Genomic DNA, 15,690 nt, shown 5'->3' on the forward strand with positions numbered 1-15,690 from the left:
TTTTACATTTGCAAGATGCACCTCAGTGCCAAAGATAAGGGAGCACTGGAGGTCCTGGAGGGTACACAGCACATCCAAGGGCCATATAGTGAGGTCATGGGTAGAGAGAGAGGGAAGAAGTGTGGATCTGGGGCTTTGACTTTATTGGCATCCAAGTGTGGTTCCCTAGGGTTTCTTGGGTTCACTCTTTATTGGAGAATTTACAGCATCCCAAGCAGGAATTGGGGTGCAAGAAAGAAAAATTGGGTTGACTCAAGCAATCATCTATCTAGGTGACACAGGGCTTTCTGAAAAGGGACCTTCACAGGTGAGGGCAGCCTAACTCCTTAGCACAGTTGTTTAGCTAGTAGCTGTGTCATACAGCTGGCAGTATGTTTATTTGAGATGGACTTATTTGAAATGAATACCTCAGCAATCAAAAGCTTGATGTCAGGCACCTACATTACAATCAAAAAGGTTAATGTCAGGCACTCACACTATATCGTGTTAAACATTTTCATGCTATTTTTGGTATGAAAACACAAGCATTTTTCAATCTCAGCACTCACATATGAGTGAGAATATGGTCTATAGATCCCCAAGCCGAGAACACTGATCTGAAGGGTTATGGGGGGATTTTAAATAACATGACATTCTTTAAAGAGCTTAACCCAATACTGAGTAAGTGCTCAGTAATTTTCAGTTTCCTTCTCTTCCCTTTTCACTTTATAGATTAGACTTTCATAGTCCACAGTGAGCATTAATTTGTTCAGCGCTGTCTTCAGGTGGAACATCTGCATAAATCTAGCTTTGTGAATATTTTTAAACTGAGAGATTTTCCATCTGTTTTGGAGTTATAGCAGTCCACATTATCCTCACTTGAGCTCTTAATGATATATGTGTGATGGAAACAAGACGTCTTAACGTGTAAGTATTCACTGCCTCCCCAGTCCTGTCTGTGCAGATTCTACCCTTCCCCCACCACCTTAAGCAAGTCTTTCTTTGCCAGTCTAGTTCTTGGTGTTTTTGTAATGCAAAATTAGAAGACAGGGAGAGCAACTGGGCCCGAGCTGCAGTCAAGTAAGGGAAAGGATATTTGCTTTCTGGGTCAGCCCTGGGTTCTTTCTTGTGGAGAATCCAGGTAATGAGCAAAGCAGAAATGAAACCATAAAAAGAAGCTCAATTCTAAATTGATCTAAATAAGAAAGAGATAAGGTGGGGGCAGGAGGAAGAAGACAGAAAAGCCATAAAAGGTGGGTGTCAGGGGAATTGGGGGATTTTGAGAAGACTGCAAAAAACACGGAGTACGAAAGAAGTGTGGAAGACAGATAATATTTTTTAAAGTATTGTTGTGGGTTATGGCACAGATCTCCCTAACAGTTCTTGAGAAATGCACATAAAATATTAAAATGTCTTTTAATTTCTGTTGGGCTACTGGAGTATATATTTCTTCAAATGGAATGCTATGCTAAAATTGATTCATCTGAGCCCTGTACACACATATACACACTTTATATTTGGATCATATACAATCCTTCCTAACTAAACAGCCAGGATCCGGTTACATATTCTCTTTGAACTCAGCCTGGGGCTCTATCTGATCTTTTGCCCACCCCAACCTGGGCAACCATCTCCTTCCAGACTGTAAGAGAGAGAAATAATCTTCTATTATATTTGAACCAATGATTTATGGAAGTATCTGTTATTGCAGCTTAGCCTATACCACAATCAATACATTTAGAATATGTTGCTTTCAGTTTAAGGAATTATTAATTAATAAATAATGTAACTTTTATATACCACTTTCCATATTATGCAAATAATATGATGTTCAGTCCAAAAGTTCAGTCATCAGAGAAGTGCCATTCACTGGCATGAGAATTCATCTCTTCCTGTATAATTATGTTGTGATTGATTAAAATAAAGTTCAGATTTACAAAACTAGAATAGTGAGCCAGCTGATAGCTGTACATTCTTATAGCATTTATTCACTTATTTAGTAAAATTTTTGAATGGTTTCCAGTGTCCAGTCCAGCACAAAAAGAACTTGGAAGTTATCTCTCCTATCCACATAAAAATAGCTGAATCAACAACAATTCTGGGATCCATTAGAGAACTGAGGTCATAGGGCAAACCCCTGCCTCAAAAATTATAGAGACAGATAGGTGAATCCCACGCAGGAAAAACCTTCTAGAGACCCATTTATGGCATAGGAAACCTAAATTGTAATTGACAAATTGCTGGAGGCTCTGTGCAAATTTGAGAATTAAAAACTCCAGAGTGGGATCCAGCCTTGGGAAGGTGGAATGAGTTTTATCTCCAAAAGCCCTACCAGGTTCTCATAGAAAAGATCAGAGGAAACTCTCCACTGTGTCTGGCAAAGAACCATAGGAAATATAAGAAATATTGAATTCTTACTATGTAATGTACCAGGCAATGTATTTGTTGGAGTTACAGTGATGTTAAACAAAAGCTCTCTCTTTGTGGAGCTTTTTTTTTTTTTTTTTTAAACATTTATTTGAGTGAGAGAATGAGCAAATGAGGGGAGGGGAGGGAATCTCAAGCAGATTCTGTGCTGAGTACAGAGCCTGATACAGGACTTGATCTCATGACCTGAGCTAAAACCAAGAGTCAGATGCTCAATTTATTGAACCACCCAGGTGCACCTCTCTTTGTGGGGCTTACGTGCTAGTGAAGAAATAGGACAATAAACAATAGAATTTCAATCAGTGATAAGTGGTATGAAGAAAATAAGGTAAAGCGAGGGCTAGAAAGTGATCAGGGAGGAAAGTACAGCTATTTCAGATAAGGTGGTCAGGGAAGATCTCCCTAAGAGGTGGCATCTGAGCTGAGGTGTGAATGGATTAGAAGCTTGCTTTGTAAATGCAGATAGATCCATATTCAGTCCATTAACATTCTTCCTTCTGACCTTCTAGACATTCATGGACACCATGGATCCCAGAGAGAAGCTGACAGAAACAGTCTGACCTCCAATGTATCAGTGAGGTCAACTGCTTGATCTCTGGTGCCTAAGATTATTGCAGGGAAATGTTTGATGAGGAAAAGAAAGTAATCAAATTCCTGGATGAGTTATGCAATAGGTCTGTTCCCCCCAAAACCTGTCAATCTTTCAAATAAACCCTTCTGAATTTTGTGATCTATTTGTTGAGATTGCTTTTCATGAGCTGATTAATTATAGTATATTATGATAATGTTCTTCATTAGGTAGAATGTTCTGTGATTGATTAATATAGCTCCCATTTATTTGATTAATATAACTTTATTTCTATTGCTAGTCAAATATACTATTTTCAAGTGGTTAGATATAGTATCTGTAGTAATTTTTATTTCAGAAATTGGGACCCCTTGTGCCTATTTTAACATCATTTCTACCCCACTCCTATCCTCCATTTATCTATAAAGTAATACTCATTTATCACACAGTTTTTTATATTTTTAAAACCAGAGGAGGGGGTACTTGAAAAGCCGAGAGTAATGGTTTACAAACTGTGCACCCGGAAGTAGCGATGTAGATTTGCCTTGGGAGGCAAGTAGAAAGCAGAGAGAAAAGGAGAGGCAAAGAGGCTGGCATTGGAAGAATGAGAGGTGGAGACTGCAGGACTTCAGGCCCACATTTGTCAAGAGAGCCAGGCTATGCTGCAATGGCATACGATCTCAATGGTATCCTATCATGAATGTTTATTTCTCTCCCCACAAACACCAGCATAAGGCAAAAGACCTCTTCCATCTAGTAAGCGTAGGGTCCAGCTGTCATCATAGTGTGATGCTATTATGTATCAATACACAGACTCCACTGTCTGTAATGGGAAGAAAGGAGTGGAGGATCCACAGGGGTTTTAGGGCCGGAAAGCCATCACATGGTCTCAAGCTAACTTTAAGGGAATCTGGAAGACCTAAGCAACCACCTGGAATACACAGAAAGCCCAAAATATTTCTGCCAACAAGCCCTACCGCCACTTTGAGGAGGGTAGCTATTTATTTATTTACTTATGTATAATGTTTCCAAGGGATATTTTACCTGAAGAATGCATTTTCTAGCTAAAAAAAAAAAAAAATATATATATATATATATATATATATATATATATATATATATATATATAAAGGCACCGATCCAAAAATAAAGTGATTATTTCAAGGGGCGCCTGGGTGTCTCAGTCAGTTAAGTGTCTGGCTTTGGCCCAGGTCATGATCTCACACTGGGCTCCCCGCTTCTCCTTCTGCCTCTGCCCCTCCCCACTCCCACTTGTGCTTACTCTCTCCTTCTCAAATAAATAAAATCTTTAAATAACACGATTATTTCAAATCTAAGATTGCCTCATTCTGGTATGTTTCTGAGAATATCAAACTTTTATGGTTTGACCAAGATCAGGAAGACTGTTGATAGATTGATATACTGACTTGTCAGAATTGACAAAAAAGAACATCATCCCATGTAGATGTTGAGCTTCTATTCTAGAACAATAGTCCTAGGACAGGGTATAAAGTATTGGTGACCACCATTCATTCCACCCCTTTTCTAGTTGGCCTTCTCAGGTCATAGAGACTAGAAACTTAAGATCTACATTTTCCAGACTGCCTTGCAGCTTGAATTCTGAATGTGATCTAGGCTTGACAAATCAGATGTACTCTGCGGGAGACTTGGCATTTGGAAGTACGATAGAGGCCTTGCCTCTGCAGTTTTGATATGTCTTCTGGTAGGCCTCCTCACAGAGACATTTGAGGTTTTCCATGCTGCCCTCAGCTGTTCCAGTGGAGTGGGGCAGAGGGAGAGAGGAAATCTAAGCAGACTCCACGCTCAGGATGGAGCCACAGGCTGGGCTCAATCTCACAGCCCTGAGATCAGGACCTGAGACAAAATCAAGAGTCCCATGTATAACTGACTGAGCCACCCAGGCACCCCAATCTAAATGTTAGCTTGAATTACAAAATATAAAAATGTATTTGGTTTATGGTATTTGCAATACTGCATTTCCACATGTGAACTTTCTTTGTATAAAGTAATTTCATATATTCATGTTATGAAAAATTGGGACACCTGGGTAGCTCAGCAGTTGAACGTCTGCCTTGGGCTCAGGTCACGGTTCTGGGATCCTGGGATCGAGTCCCCCTTTAGGCTCCCTGCAAGGAACCTGCTTCTCTCTCTGTCTATGTCTCTGCCTCTCTCTCTCTCTGTCATGAACAAATAAAATCATTTAAAAAAAAAAGAAAAAGAAAAAATAAGTAGAGAAAAATAATTTCATCAAAGGGGAGTAAAATAAGTCTAAATCTAGTTATAAAGTGTGAATTAAAAATTCATAACTAAAGCAATCAGCAATTACAGGATAAGTCACCATTGTATATAGTATTCATATTTATATCGCAGTCTAGTCACTATGCTACAGAAATAGCTTTCTTATTTTGTTTTTACAAATATTTCTCTATACCAATAATACCCTTAAAATAGTTTTTCCATCTCTATCTATGTCCACTGCTTTCTGTAAAGACTGTATCTAACTGGGTACTATTTGTCTTTCTAGGTTAAGAAGAAAAGTCTGAAGTAAGCTATAACTAAGTTCTTTGCAACCTTGCTCTTCAACGTGTGGTTAAAAAAAAAAACACAAAGCAAATAAACAAAAAAAAGCAAAAATAGACCCATAAATACAGAATAAGCAAACTGGTGGATGCCAGAGGGCAAGGCAGTGGGGGGAGGGGCAAATGGGTGAAGGGGAGTGGGAGGTATATAGGTTTCCAGTTACAGAATGAATAAATCACAGGTATGAAAGTTACAGCATAGGGAATGTAGTCAGCGGTGTTGTAACAGTGTTGTATGGTGACAGATGGTAGTTATCCTTGTGGTGAACATAGGATAATGTACAGAGTTGCTGAATCACTATGTTGTACATTTAAAACTTATGTAACATTGTGTGTCAACTATACTTCAATTAAGCAAGCAAGCAAGACTATGGTCCTTGAACCATCAGCATCACCTAGGAGCTATTAGGAATGCAGAACATACCCAAATGTATGCATTAGGGATTTGGAGCAGAGCACAGATGTAATCAAAAGTTTAAAAGTACAAACTTTGAAGAAAAGTTAAAAGCTTCTAGAATTAAAATACTTAAAGGAAATTGAAAAATAATCTTCTAACCTTTGTCAGAGAATGGTTTCTGGCTATTCACACTCTCTAGCATCAACCAGAAAAGTAATTAGTTCCATATAAAGGATGAGAGTTTCAGGCGAGGCATAAAATTAATAATGGAACATCTCTTTATTTGAGGGTCTTTAAAAATATATTGGGTAGAATCCCATCATGATCTAATTGTGGCCTTGACTAGATGTGGAAAGATAGATTATATAATTCTTTAAGGTCTTTTCTAACTAAACAGTCAATGAATGGTCTCTGTATAAATAAAATTCCATCGTGAAAATCAACTCAAGTACCTCGTACCTTCCGCCATGCTATTTTCCAAGCTTTGGCTGGAATATTCAGAAATACTGGCAGCTATATTACCTCTTCTGAAGAAAAAATAGGGAGTACAATTCTTGATCCTTTTCATACTGGCAGTTTTAAAGACTTTTAGTGCATTCCTCATACTTACTTGAATTCATATTCTTATGTACTTAATAAGTTATTTTCCTGCCAGTTTGACATATTAACTCATGTCTGAATTAAAGGCCTTATTAAATGTCTGAGTCAAGAACAGGAAGACTGATCAGAGATCTGTTGCTGAATCCCATGTGGTTTCTATCTGGTAACTTTAGGGTGGCCAACCATCCCTTTTTGCCTGGGACTGGAGTGTTTACCCAGACACGAGACTTTCAGTGCTGAAGTCAAGACATTCAGTAACATTACAATTCAATAATACATCTTTCTGTGAATGCATGCATGTATGCATGCTTATATATACCCGCTCACACACGTTTGTCATTTTCATGTTCTTCTTGGTTTACCGCTGCGCCACCCAGGGATCCCTGACTTCACTTTAGAAGACAGAATAACAAGCAAATAAATATATACCTCTTTCCAATGTATGTGCTATGTGATGAGCTGCACCACTAAGCCAGTAGTCAGCTGTTTATCAACTCATTTTTTTAAAATGGGTAAGAAAAAATCTGAAGTTCCATATCTGCATTGTGAAATAAAAAAGAAAAATTCTCTAAATAGAGACATCTTATCTTGCCTATGGTACAAGAGAACAGTTAGTGAAATGGTGCCTCCCTTTCAGCCTTGTAAATCCATTTTTCCAAGAGTAAATTCATTTTCATCTTGTGAGGCTGACAGACTGAACTTCACACACTGCAACCGGGGAAGGGCATACTCTGAGCCAGGTGGCTCGTCATGTGTAATGAAAGGGATTTTCACCATCTTGTCAATCTCATTTTTTCAAAATATTCATAAAATTGTAGAATTGGCTGTATCTGTTTCTCTTAAGTAGCACTTCAGTGTAAAACAACTGATACTGAATTACTCAACTTAAAACTTTTTAGACCAGAAATGTTTCAAGGATATAGGAACATTGATTGAATCAGTGAAAATCCATGAATAGAGAATGATACTGAAAAAAGAAGCCCTCCTCACCAGATGTCACCATTTGAGGCAGTTATTAAGTAAGTTTTTTCCTTTGAAAACATGTATCTAATGGGGAATATTAAACATTTATTTTGCTGCCCCAGTTAGACTATATTACAGAGTAACCAAACCAAAACAAAACAAAACAACACCACTTGATGAAAGAAAGTGTTATTTCATAGAAAAGTATTACCTACTAAGAGAAAAGGAAGGATTGAATTAGATTTTAATCATTGTTGATCCCTAATGAAATTATTGACCTAGGCAAGGGTTGTCAAGTAGTGTTAAAAAGCATTAAGTGCATGTTTTATGGGGAATCTAACTGTTATAAAGTGCCAAAGCAATACTAAAGATTTCTTTCTAGTCACAGGAGAAAAACATAAGTGTACGTTCACAAAGCGACCAGATTTTCAACACCCGAATCCAGTGCTCAAATTTAGCCCCCTGAATGGTGGAGCCATCAAACATTATGTCTCCTGATGTGACACACAAAAAAACACAAACTGTCACCTGTGGCATATTCTAGCCAAAATGTTTAACATAACCTGAGCAGAAGTTTATTTTTTTATTTTTTTATTTTTTTTTTGAGCAGAAGTTTAAACCAAACTTTCAGCATAAGAAAATAGTGTGGATGGGGGAAGTTCAATGATAGCACCAGAAGACGCCCAGACAAAACCAAGACGAATCATTCTGTTGGGGTCCTTGGTCGGATCTGTTCAACAAGTCAGTGTACAATGGAGGAAAAAATTAAGGATGATGCTAGAATATAAGAAAACCAAGAGCCATAAAAGCTAGATTCAACACGTAGGACCTACTAGCTCTAAATGGTATTATGAAGATAATTGAGAAAATCTGATTCAAGATAGACTATTAGATAAGATTAAAATTTTGACTCACAAAGGGAAAGATCATTAGAAAACCAAGATACAAAACAACTTGCTTTGCAATCATTTCATTTTTTATAAAAATACATCCATATATAAAAAAGTATCTGAAAGCAAATCAAAAAGATATTAAAGATAATCTCCAATGGTGGGAATATAGTGCTTTTCTTTTCTTAATTTTTGCTTATCTTATTTTCTAGCTTTCTCAAGGTAGCAGTGTTTGTAACAATAAGATTGTGTGTGTGTGTGTGTGTGTGTGTGGTTTAAAAACTATAAGAATTAAACACTGAGGGTGGGAGTGCCCATGATTTAATGCCCTTAGAATTTTAGACCTCTCTGGTACCTCACACTGATTACTGCAATAATTTTCAATGACTTTAAACAGAGAACTCTTAATCTTCGGTAAGGACTATTGGTGAAGATTTGCTCATCTCCTTTTGTTTATTGCTAATAATATACTTCTGAACATAAGAAAGTGATTCTGTTTTAAAGGAAGAAAGGAATTAAAAACAGAAGAACAATGAAAGGAAATCTGTGAAGAGGGTATTGGGCAAGGACAGAAGTGAGGAAAGAGATAGGAAGCACATGATACCTATTTTGAAGTATGATGATACACACGTGAATGAAGTCTCTGCAGCCCGTACCTCTCCACCTAGCTATCTTCAAATCATCCCTTTGGGAAACTTTCTGTCTTTCCAAGTCTCTGCACGCTGTTTTAGCCCTAAAAACAATCTCAACGTGCTATATTAACTACCTACCCACTTACCTCTTTCTGTCTAGACTGAGGGCAAGGGACAGATTTTTGAAACCACTGTATCTCAAGAATCAAGCACAATGCCTGGAATAGAATGGATGCTAAAGTATTGACTCAATCAGAGGAAGCCCTCCAAGAAAACATAAACTAATATTTATAATGGGGCAAGAAATTGCCCCAGCCACTAATATTGCATCTCTATATGTCACAGAAATTAAAGAAACACATTCTGAAGTAAATGAGATCCAAAACAACCGGGGAAATCCTGCCAAGAAGGCTGTAGTAAAAAAAAAAAAAAAAAAAAGAAGGCTGTAGTCTTCAGGAAATCAATGCTCCACAAGATCAGCTGACAAGATCAGCTATTTTAGCCTCTGCTCTATTTGCAGATTTAAGATTGCAGAGGGCACCTTCCACAGGAGATTGGTCGGTTTCCTGAGTGTGTAGCATTCAGCCCCCCAGGCACCCTCTAGTACCTCCTCCATCTTACTGGGAAGTCAGAGTTGAGTCATAATCGTAGGTCCAGGGCCAGGCCTGCATTTTAAATCCCCAGATCCACAAATGAAATCCCTAACATGCCAGACTCCTGGCTCCATTATTTAGTAGCTATATGACCTTGAACTCAGATTCCTCATCCAGAAAAACCTGATTCTAGGACTGTGCCAGGACATTGTGTAAGAAATGAAGTGATTCATATAAAACCCTGGACAGTGCCTGGCACCTAAGGGTTCCATAATTATGAGCTCTTGCTATTGTTACTATTCTCCCTCACAGTAAAGAATTCCACTACGCACCCAATTATCCCAGAGGCCTCCATACCCTTCCCACAGTGAATTGGCAATGTCAGCAATTAGCATCCATGACTGCTCTTTTTTTATGGGATACAAATGAAAGCAGTGGACAAAAACACAGGTCTCCCAATATCTAGCTTATGCTCACTTCTTGGCAGCCTCATCATTTTCACCATTTCCTTTACAACTCTGAAACTTCAGCTTTAAAAGCCATGGTCATTTGTTTATCTTCTTGAGGATATGACTTTCAATGGGAATCTACCTTAGCTGTTATTTAAGAACAAAAAGCATAAAACACTCTTCATCTGCCCCCTTCAGGTAAAGATGACATTTAACAATAATTGAGAAAGTAACTGCTTTCCAAAAGACACTCATGATTTACAAGTGTACCCACCATTGTGTGATTTTGCTCCTTAAAATGACTTGTATTGCCTATTGAAACTCCGATCACACTTTAAAAACTTGAAAACAGAAATTTTCACATCTTTTTAAAAATTTCTCAAAGAGTTTAAGCGAATTATTAAAGTCAGTTGTTGAAAATAAAAATGCAACATGTGATTAATTTATAAGAACTGATTGATATCAAGGAAGACTTGTAAGCATAATTTTTTTAAAAAGATTTTATTTATTCATGAGAGACACAGAGAGAGACAGAGACACAAGCAAAGGGAGAAGCAAGCTCCATGCAGGAAGCCTGATGTAGGACTCGATCCTGGGACTCCAGGATCACACCCTAGGCCAGTGCTAAACCGCTGAGCCACCCAGGGATCCCCAAAGACTTGTAAGCATAATTTTAAGCAAACTCTTCTTTTAATTGTGGGTGGGCCGAAAACAAATGGTAAATGTGGTCTGAAATTGACCTATTCTGTGTGAATCTGTCTTGTCTTGAAGTATCTTTTTTTGAGATGACATGAAAAACAAGTCTCTAATTAACCTGAACTTGAGCCCCAACTTTTAAATTATTATTAAGCCAAGATTTTTTTAATTATGAAGCAATTCAAATTATAAAACTTTCACTAAAACCTGTTGATCATATTAATATATATTTACTTATTAACAATTATATTTTGCTGGAAGCAAAAAATATTTTTGTTTCACTGAGAGAAAAAGATATTTTAAGAATATTACTTACCTTTGCCTTTAAAAAAATTTTTTTTTGTGTTTTAGAATTAACATGATATAATAGGACAATAGTGCACATAGACTATTTACAAATACATGATTATATATTAGAGACGTCTGCCCAAAATATTTTTTACTAATCAGGGTGTATAATTTAAAAAGCTTAAGCGCCACTGCCCTAAATCAATTTTTTCCCTAAGTATGGTTTGAGAAACATCTGTGTTAGCATTGCCATAGGGCCTAAGCCCAGGAAACCTGACTTTCAGCATGTATAGTTGGGATCTGGAATGTGCATTTTTAACAAGTACCCCTGCTTAAGGCAGTTCACAAGCTACATGTTGAAAAACATGGTGTTGAAGGAAATAAAAAGCATTTTGTGGAGCTCATGATTGCCTGTGAATAAGGCTGGTAAGTGGTAGTAGCCATATGCAGTGCCCATAATCAGCTGTCTCCTCATTCATCTTAAGGGAAATAATTTGCAAAGCTGACTTCGCGGGATCCCTGGGTGGCGCAGCGGTTTGGCGCCTGCCTTTGGCCCAGGGCGCGATCCTGGAGACCCGGGATCGGATCCCACGTCGGGCTCCCGGTGCATGGAGCCTGCTTCTCCCTCTGCCTGTGTCTCTGCCTCTCTCTCTCTCTCTCTGTGACTATCATGAATAAATAAATAAAATCTTTAAAAAAAAAAAAAAACAGAAAAGCTGACTTCGCTCAAGTGTATAATCCCCTGACCCTCAGTGAAAATATTGTTTCCTAAGAACGGCTCTGTAATAATTGCCCCTCTTAAAAATGTATGTTGCCCTGTTAAAAATGACACTCCTTTCTGTCACTTCAGGTGTTGTCACATGCATTAATCATTGTAGGCTCATCAGAGGATAAACTCATGGGAATTATTCAGTAAGTGTGATTTCATTTTGATTCATCAGAGAACCCAAGTTTAATAAATTTTTTAGAAGTCAGTTAATCAGTACGTAAATAAATGCAAAAAATTTAAAAGCACTCGAAACAACCAGTATCACCCTTAGACCCAGGCAAGGGGCCACTGTCCTGAACCTTTCTTTGAAAGTACCTACATCACACACATGTGTGCAGGTAACTATATTAAAGAGCACACAGTGCCTCTGTTGTATAGGACTTAGCACTCATTAGAATGACTTTAAACCAAAAAATCTGCTGTTGTGACCAATACCATTCAGGGCCCATAGGAATTCTTCTACACATTGTTTGTTGTATAACCTGAGGATAAAAGGTAATCACTTCCAAATATTGGAAAGGTTTTGGTTATCCTGCTAAGAACATTAGAGGTGAGCATTTCTTTCAAGAGCAGAGAGAAAAGATAAGTTAATCAACTCAGCAAATCCTCTGAATGCAATCTAGCCTTGCTTCATATAGTATTTGTTTTCCAGAAGTGCCTGGCATCACTTTCTTGCTTCTCCAATACAAGATATTCAATGTTTAGCAAATCTTTGCAGTGGTTGCACCTGGCAGTGACAGAACATTTTGCAATATTAAACAATTTATAACACTTAAAGATTGATAAGTGTGTAGATCTAGACTGTCATTCATGAAATCAGATATCAATACTTTACACTGACAACCAGCTATGCCTTGAACACTAGCATGAACAGATAATTTTATTTATATGGAATATTCTAAATTAATTTTCCAAAATATTAAATAAAATTTCAGCTTTATTTAAAATCCTATATTCATTAATTATTAATTTTTCTTTTCTATTTGAATGTTACATATAATGTTTTAGAATGAAATAGCACTTCATAACAATATATATTAAAAATATATAAACTATATTAAAATAACTTTAAACCTAAAATTTTCTATATTTGCTTTAATGTACATTCTTGATGAAAATATATTCACTTATTTCATATATTCAATATATCTTGGACACTTTTAGTAGAATTACTTTTTATTTGAATTCCTTCAGAACACAAGTTATGAGAGCATATCGATCATAATAACACAGTGATCTTTACTGAAATGAAGACAAGGAAAATAAATTTAACTAAATAAATACATAATAAATTACAAATTGTGTCTCTTTCATTTTATTACTCATTTAACATTGCTAGTCCAACAACAAAACATCCAGACATGTGCAGTAACAATTAAACCAACTTGTCTTCAATATTTTTCAAAGAAAAATCATAACTTTAAATAGTTTTTGATTTTTCATCATGATAGTATAGTTGTCAAGGTAGAGGGATGTGACATATTTTATTTAACAGTGTTTTTAGCTTGATTTGTAACTTTTAAATATTTAGACATATGGTGTGTAGGCGTCCATTTGTACTTTTGCCTTGGACTACACGAATATTAGAGGGAGGCCTAGAAGCTATCCCAAACAAAAACAAGACAAAACAAAACAAGACAAGACAAAACAGCAAGAAATTCATGAAGTTGTAGGAGCCACTATCATCTCTTTAGGCCTCTCAGTCAAACGACTGGTTTTCACCCCACTTGGGATATGCCACTTACAATCATGCTGTGTCTATTCCTATAACAGAGCAACATTTCCAGATCGCTGGGGGTGTTCCAAAGTATGTTGTTTTTCATTGCTGAACCACTTCACCGCCTGGTAGGAAGGATGTTCTCCAGATTGAGAGAACCCACAGAAGAGTCAGCAGTTATTAGCTTTTGAGTGTGAACACACACATGAAATTTAACAGGAAGTACAGCCTTTTGCAATGATGTCGGAGCTGTGGGAAGTCAGCACATTCTGGGTGACACTGAGAGTCTATCTGCTCCCCACCAAGGTCACATACAGAAAGGAAAGCAAACACACTGGTGTCAAATTTCCTGCTGCTGCATGAGGAGCCAAAAGGTGTGCAACCACGTATTTAGCTGTGCCTACAATGATGCAGTCAAGTAACGTTCTTTCTCTCTACCCTTCCAGCGTACCTTCAGAGAGGCGGTTAGTCAGAATTAGGTGATTCAGCAAATGAGCTCTGGCACCTGCCTGACGGCATTCAAATCCTAACTCCACCAGTGATCAACCCGTGACTTAGGGCAATTCTAGGCCTAGGCGTCCTCTTCTACAAAATGGGCACTAATAGGTGCTTACCCCAAAGGATGGCTGTGAGAATGACATGAGTTAAGTGCCTACGATGGTACATGGGCATGTAGTAAGTGCCATGTGCATATGATGTAAATTTTTTTATTCCATAACTATGTCCCCATTTATAAGAGTCCAGAAGAGCAGCATTAGGACATTCTGTCTTGAGCTGACCGCTACTGCAGGTCCAAGAAAAAAAAAACTGTGATATTTGGATATTACAGGGCTTCTCTTATCCTAGACTTTGGGCTATTTAAATTGCACAATTCATTGGCATAAACACCTTTTTTCCTTTTCCCTTTCTTGTATAGCCCACACTCCCTTCTAAAACAGGATTTGTAGTAGCTGACAACATCAAAGCACACTTAGCAAAGATCAATGAATATCAAAACAAACAGATAGCTAATTACTTAGGATCACTGTATAGTTCTAGGTGAAGGCCCAACTGCTCCACTCCACCACTCCACCCCAATAAGTTGCCTGCCGGGGTAGTCTGGAGCCGAGACACTTGGGCAAGAATTGGTCTTAGGAGAGAGGTAGAGGCTTCTCTCTCAAGAATTACCTCACTGCCACATATGACAAGTTTATTCTCAAAACTCGTCTCTTCCAAACCCCCTCTCCCTTCAAGAGTTTTCCAAAAGAGTGTAAAGGTGGAGGACCAGAGGCAGGTTTCAGGAAGGCCTGGACCAGGAAAGATGAGCTAACAACTCCTGTGTTTACTCTTGCTGTTTTTGTTTTTTTGTTTTTTTTTTTTCCAATGGAAGCCCTAAAAATCTCTCTTGAAACCCAGAGGTTTTTGGCATAAAACTTGAAAATGTCTGATGTAAGAGGTGAAAATGCTGTTTTTCAATCAGGCTCAAATTTCTGAAATAATGATCTTTTTGCATGTTTTCGGGAAGGATGTTGGTAATATGGTTACAAAATTTTTAGCAGACACATAAAATGGCCCTTTATCGTCTTTATGCTCCCTCATGCAATTTCTACAGATGATTTACAGATTTACTGGATTCAAGCAATCTTTATATCAGACACCTTAGAACATTTTAGATGAGGTATGTTTGTTTTCTGGGGCTTTCTTAACAAGTTTCTAAGCTAGGCAAGGATCATGTCTTTTAAATCAAATTCAATGCAGTTCTTGGCACAGGATTTTGCATGCAGGTGTCCCATAAATGTTTACTGTTGATTATTTTAAAAGAAAACAATGGAAAAAATAGTTTGAATTTTGTGGGGTTTGGGGGAGAGGCAGGAGGAAGTGAGCTAGAAAACAGTAATCCTTATAAATTAATCACCATTTTTCCATGACTTAAAAAAAACATAAGCATCAAAACCCAAACAATACCGTGTCTAAAGGTATGTCAATACTTTTTTTTTAAAGGGGGTTAAAATACAAAAAGAACAGCATTAAAAATATTGTGAAAATAATTAGGCTGATTCTCTAAACATATTTAACACATTCTCAGGAGGAGAGGGGAGAAAGCATGCTTTCTTGACATCTTTTGAGTTCCCTCTGTTTGGGA

The 15,690-nt window shown here is 37.5% G+C and overlaps 1 protein-coding gene and 1 long non-coding RNA gene across 3 annotated transcripts in view; one reads left to right on the forward strand and one right to left on the reverse strand.

Moving 5' to 3' along the window:
* LOC140629403 (outer dynein arm-docking complex subunit 2-like) overlaps positions 1–5,661 on the forward strand; it is a 200,155-nt gene extending 194,494 nt beyond the window's left edge. The window contains exons 15-17 of one of the 2 annotated variants that reach the window (XR_012027236.1): positions 712–906; positions 2,916–3,080; positions 5,520–5,661. The gene's annotated coding sequence lies outside the window, so the exon portion shown is untranslated. The remainder of the gene's footprint in view (positions 1–711; positions 907–2,915; positions 3,081–5,519) is intronic. The other variant, XR_012027237.1, reaches the window with a different exon arrangement.
* LOC140629406 (uncharacterized) overlaps positions 1–15,690 on the reverse strand; it is a 186,646-nt gene that overhangs the window by 161,783 nt on the left and 9,173 nt on the right. The gene's annotated exons all lie outside the window — the stretch shown is intronic.

The sequence above is a fragment of the Canis lupus genome (assembly GCF_048164855.1).
Source record: "Canis lupus baileyi chromosome 5 unlocalized genomic scaffold, mCanLup2.hap1 SUPER_5_unloc_2, whole genome shotgun sequence".
In the NCBI taxonomy this organism is placed as follows: Eukaryota; Metazoa; Chordata; class Mammalia; order Carnivora; family Canidae; genus Canis; species Canis lupus.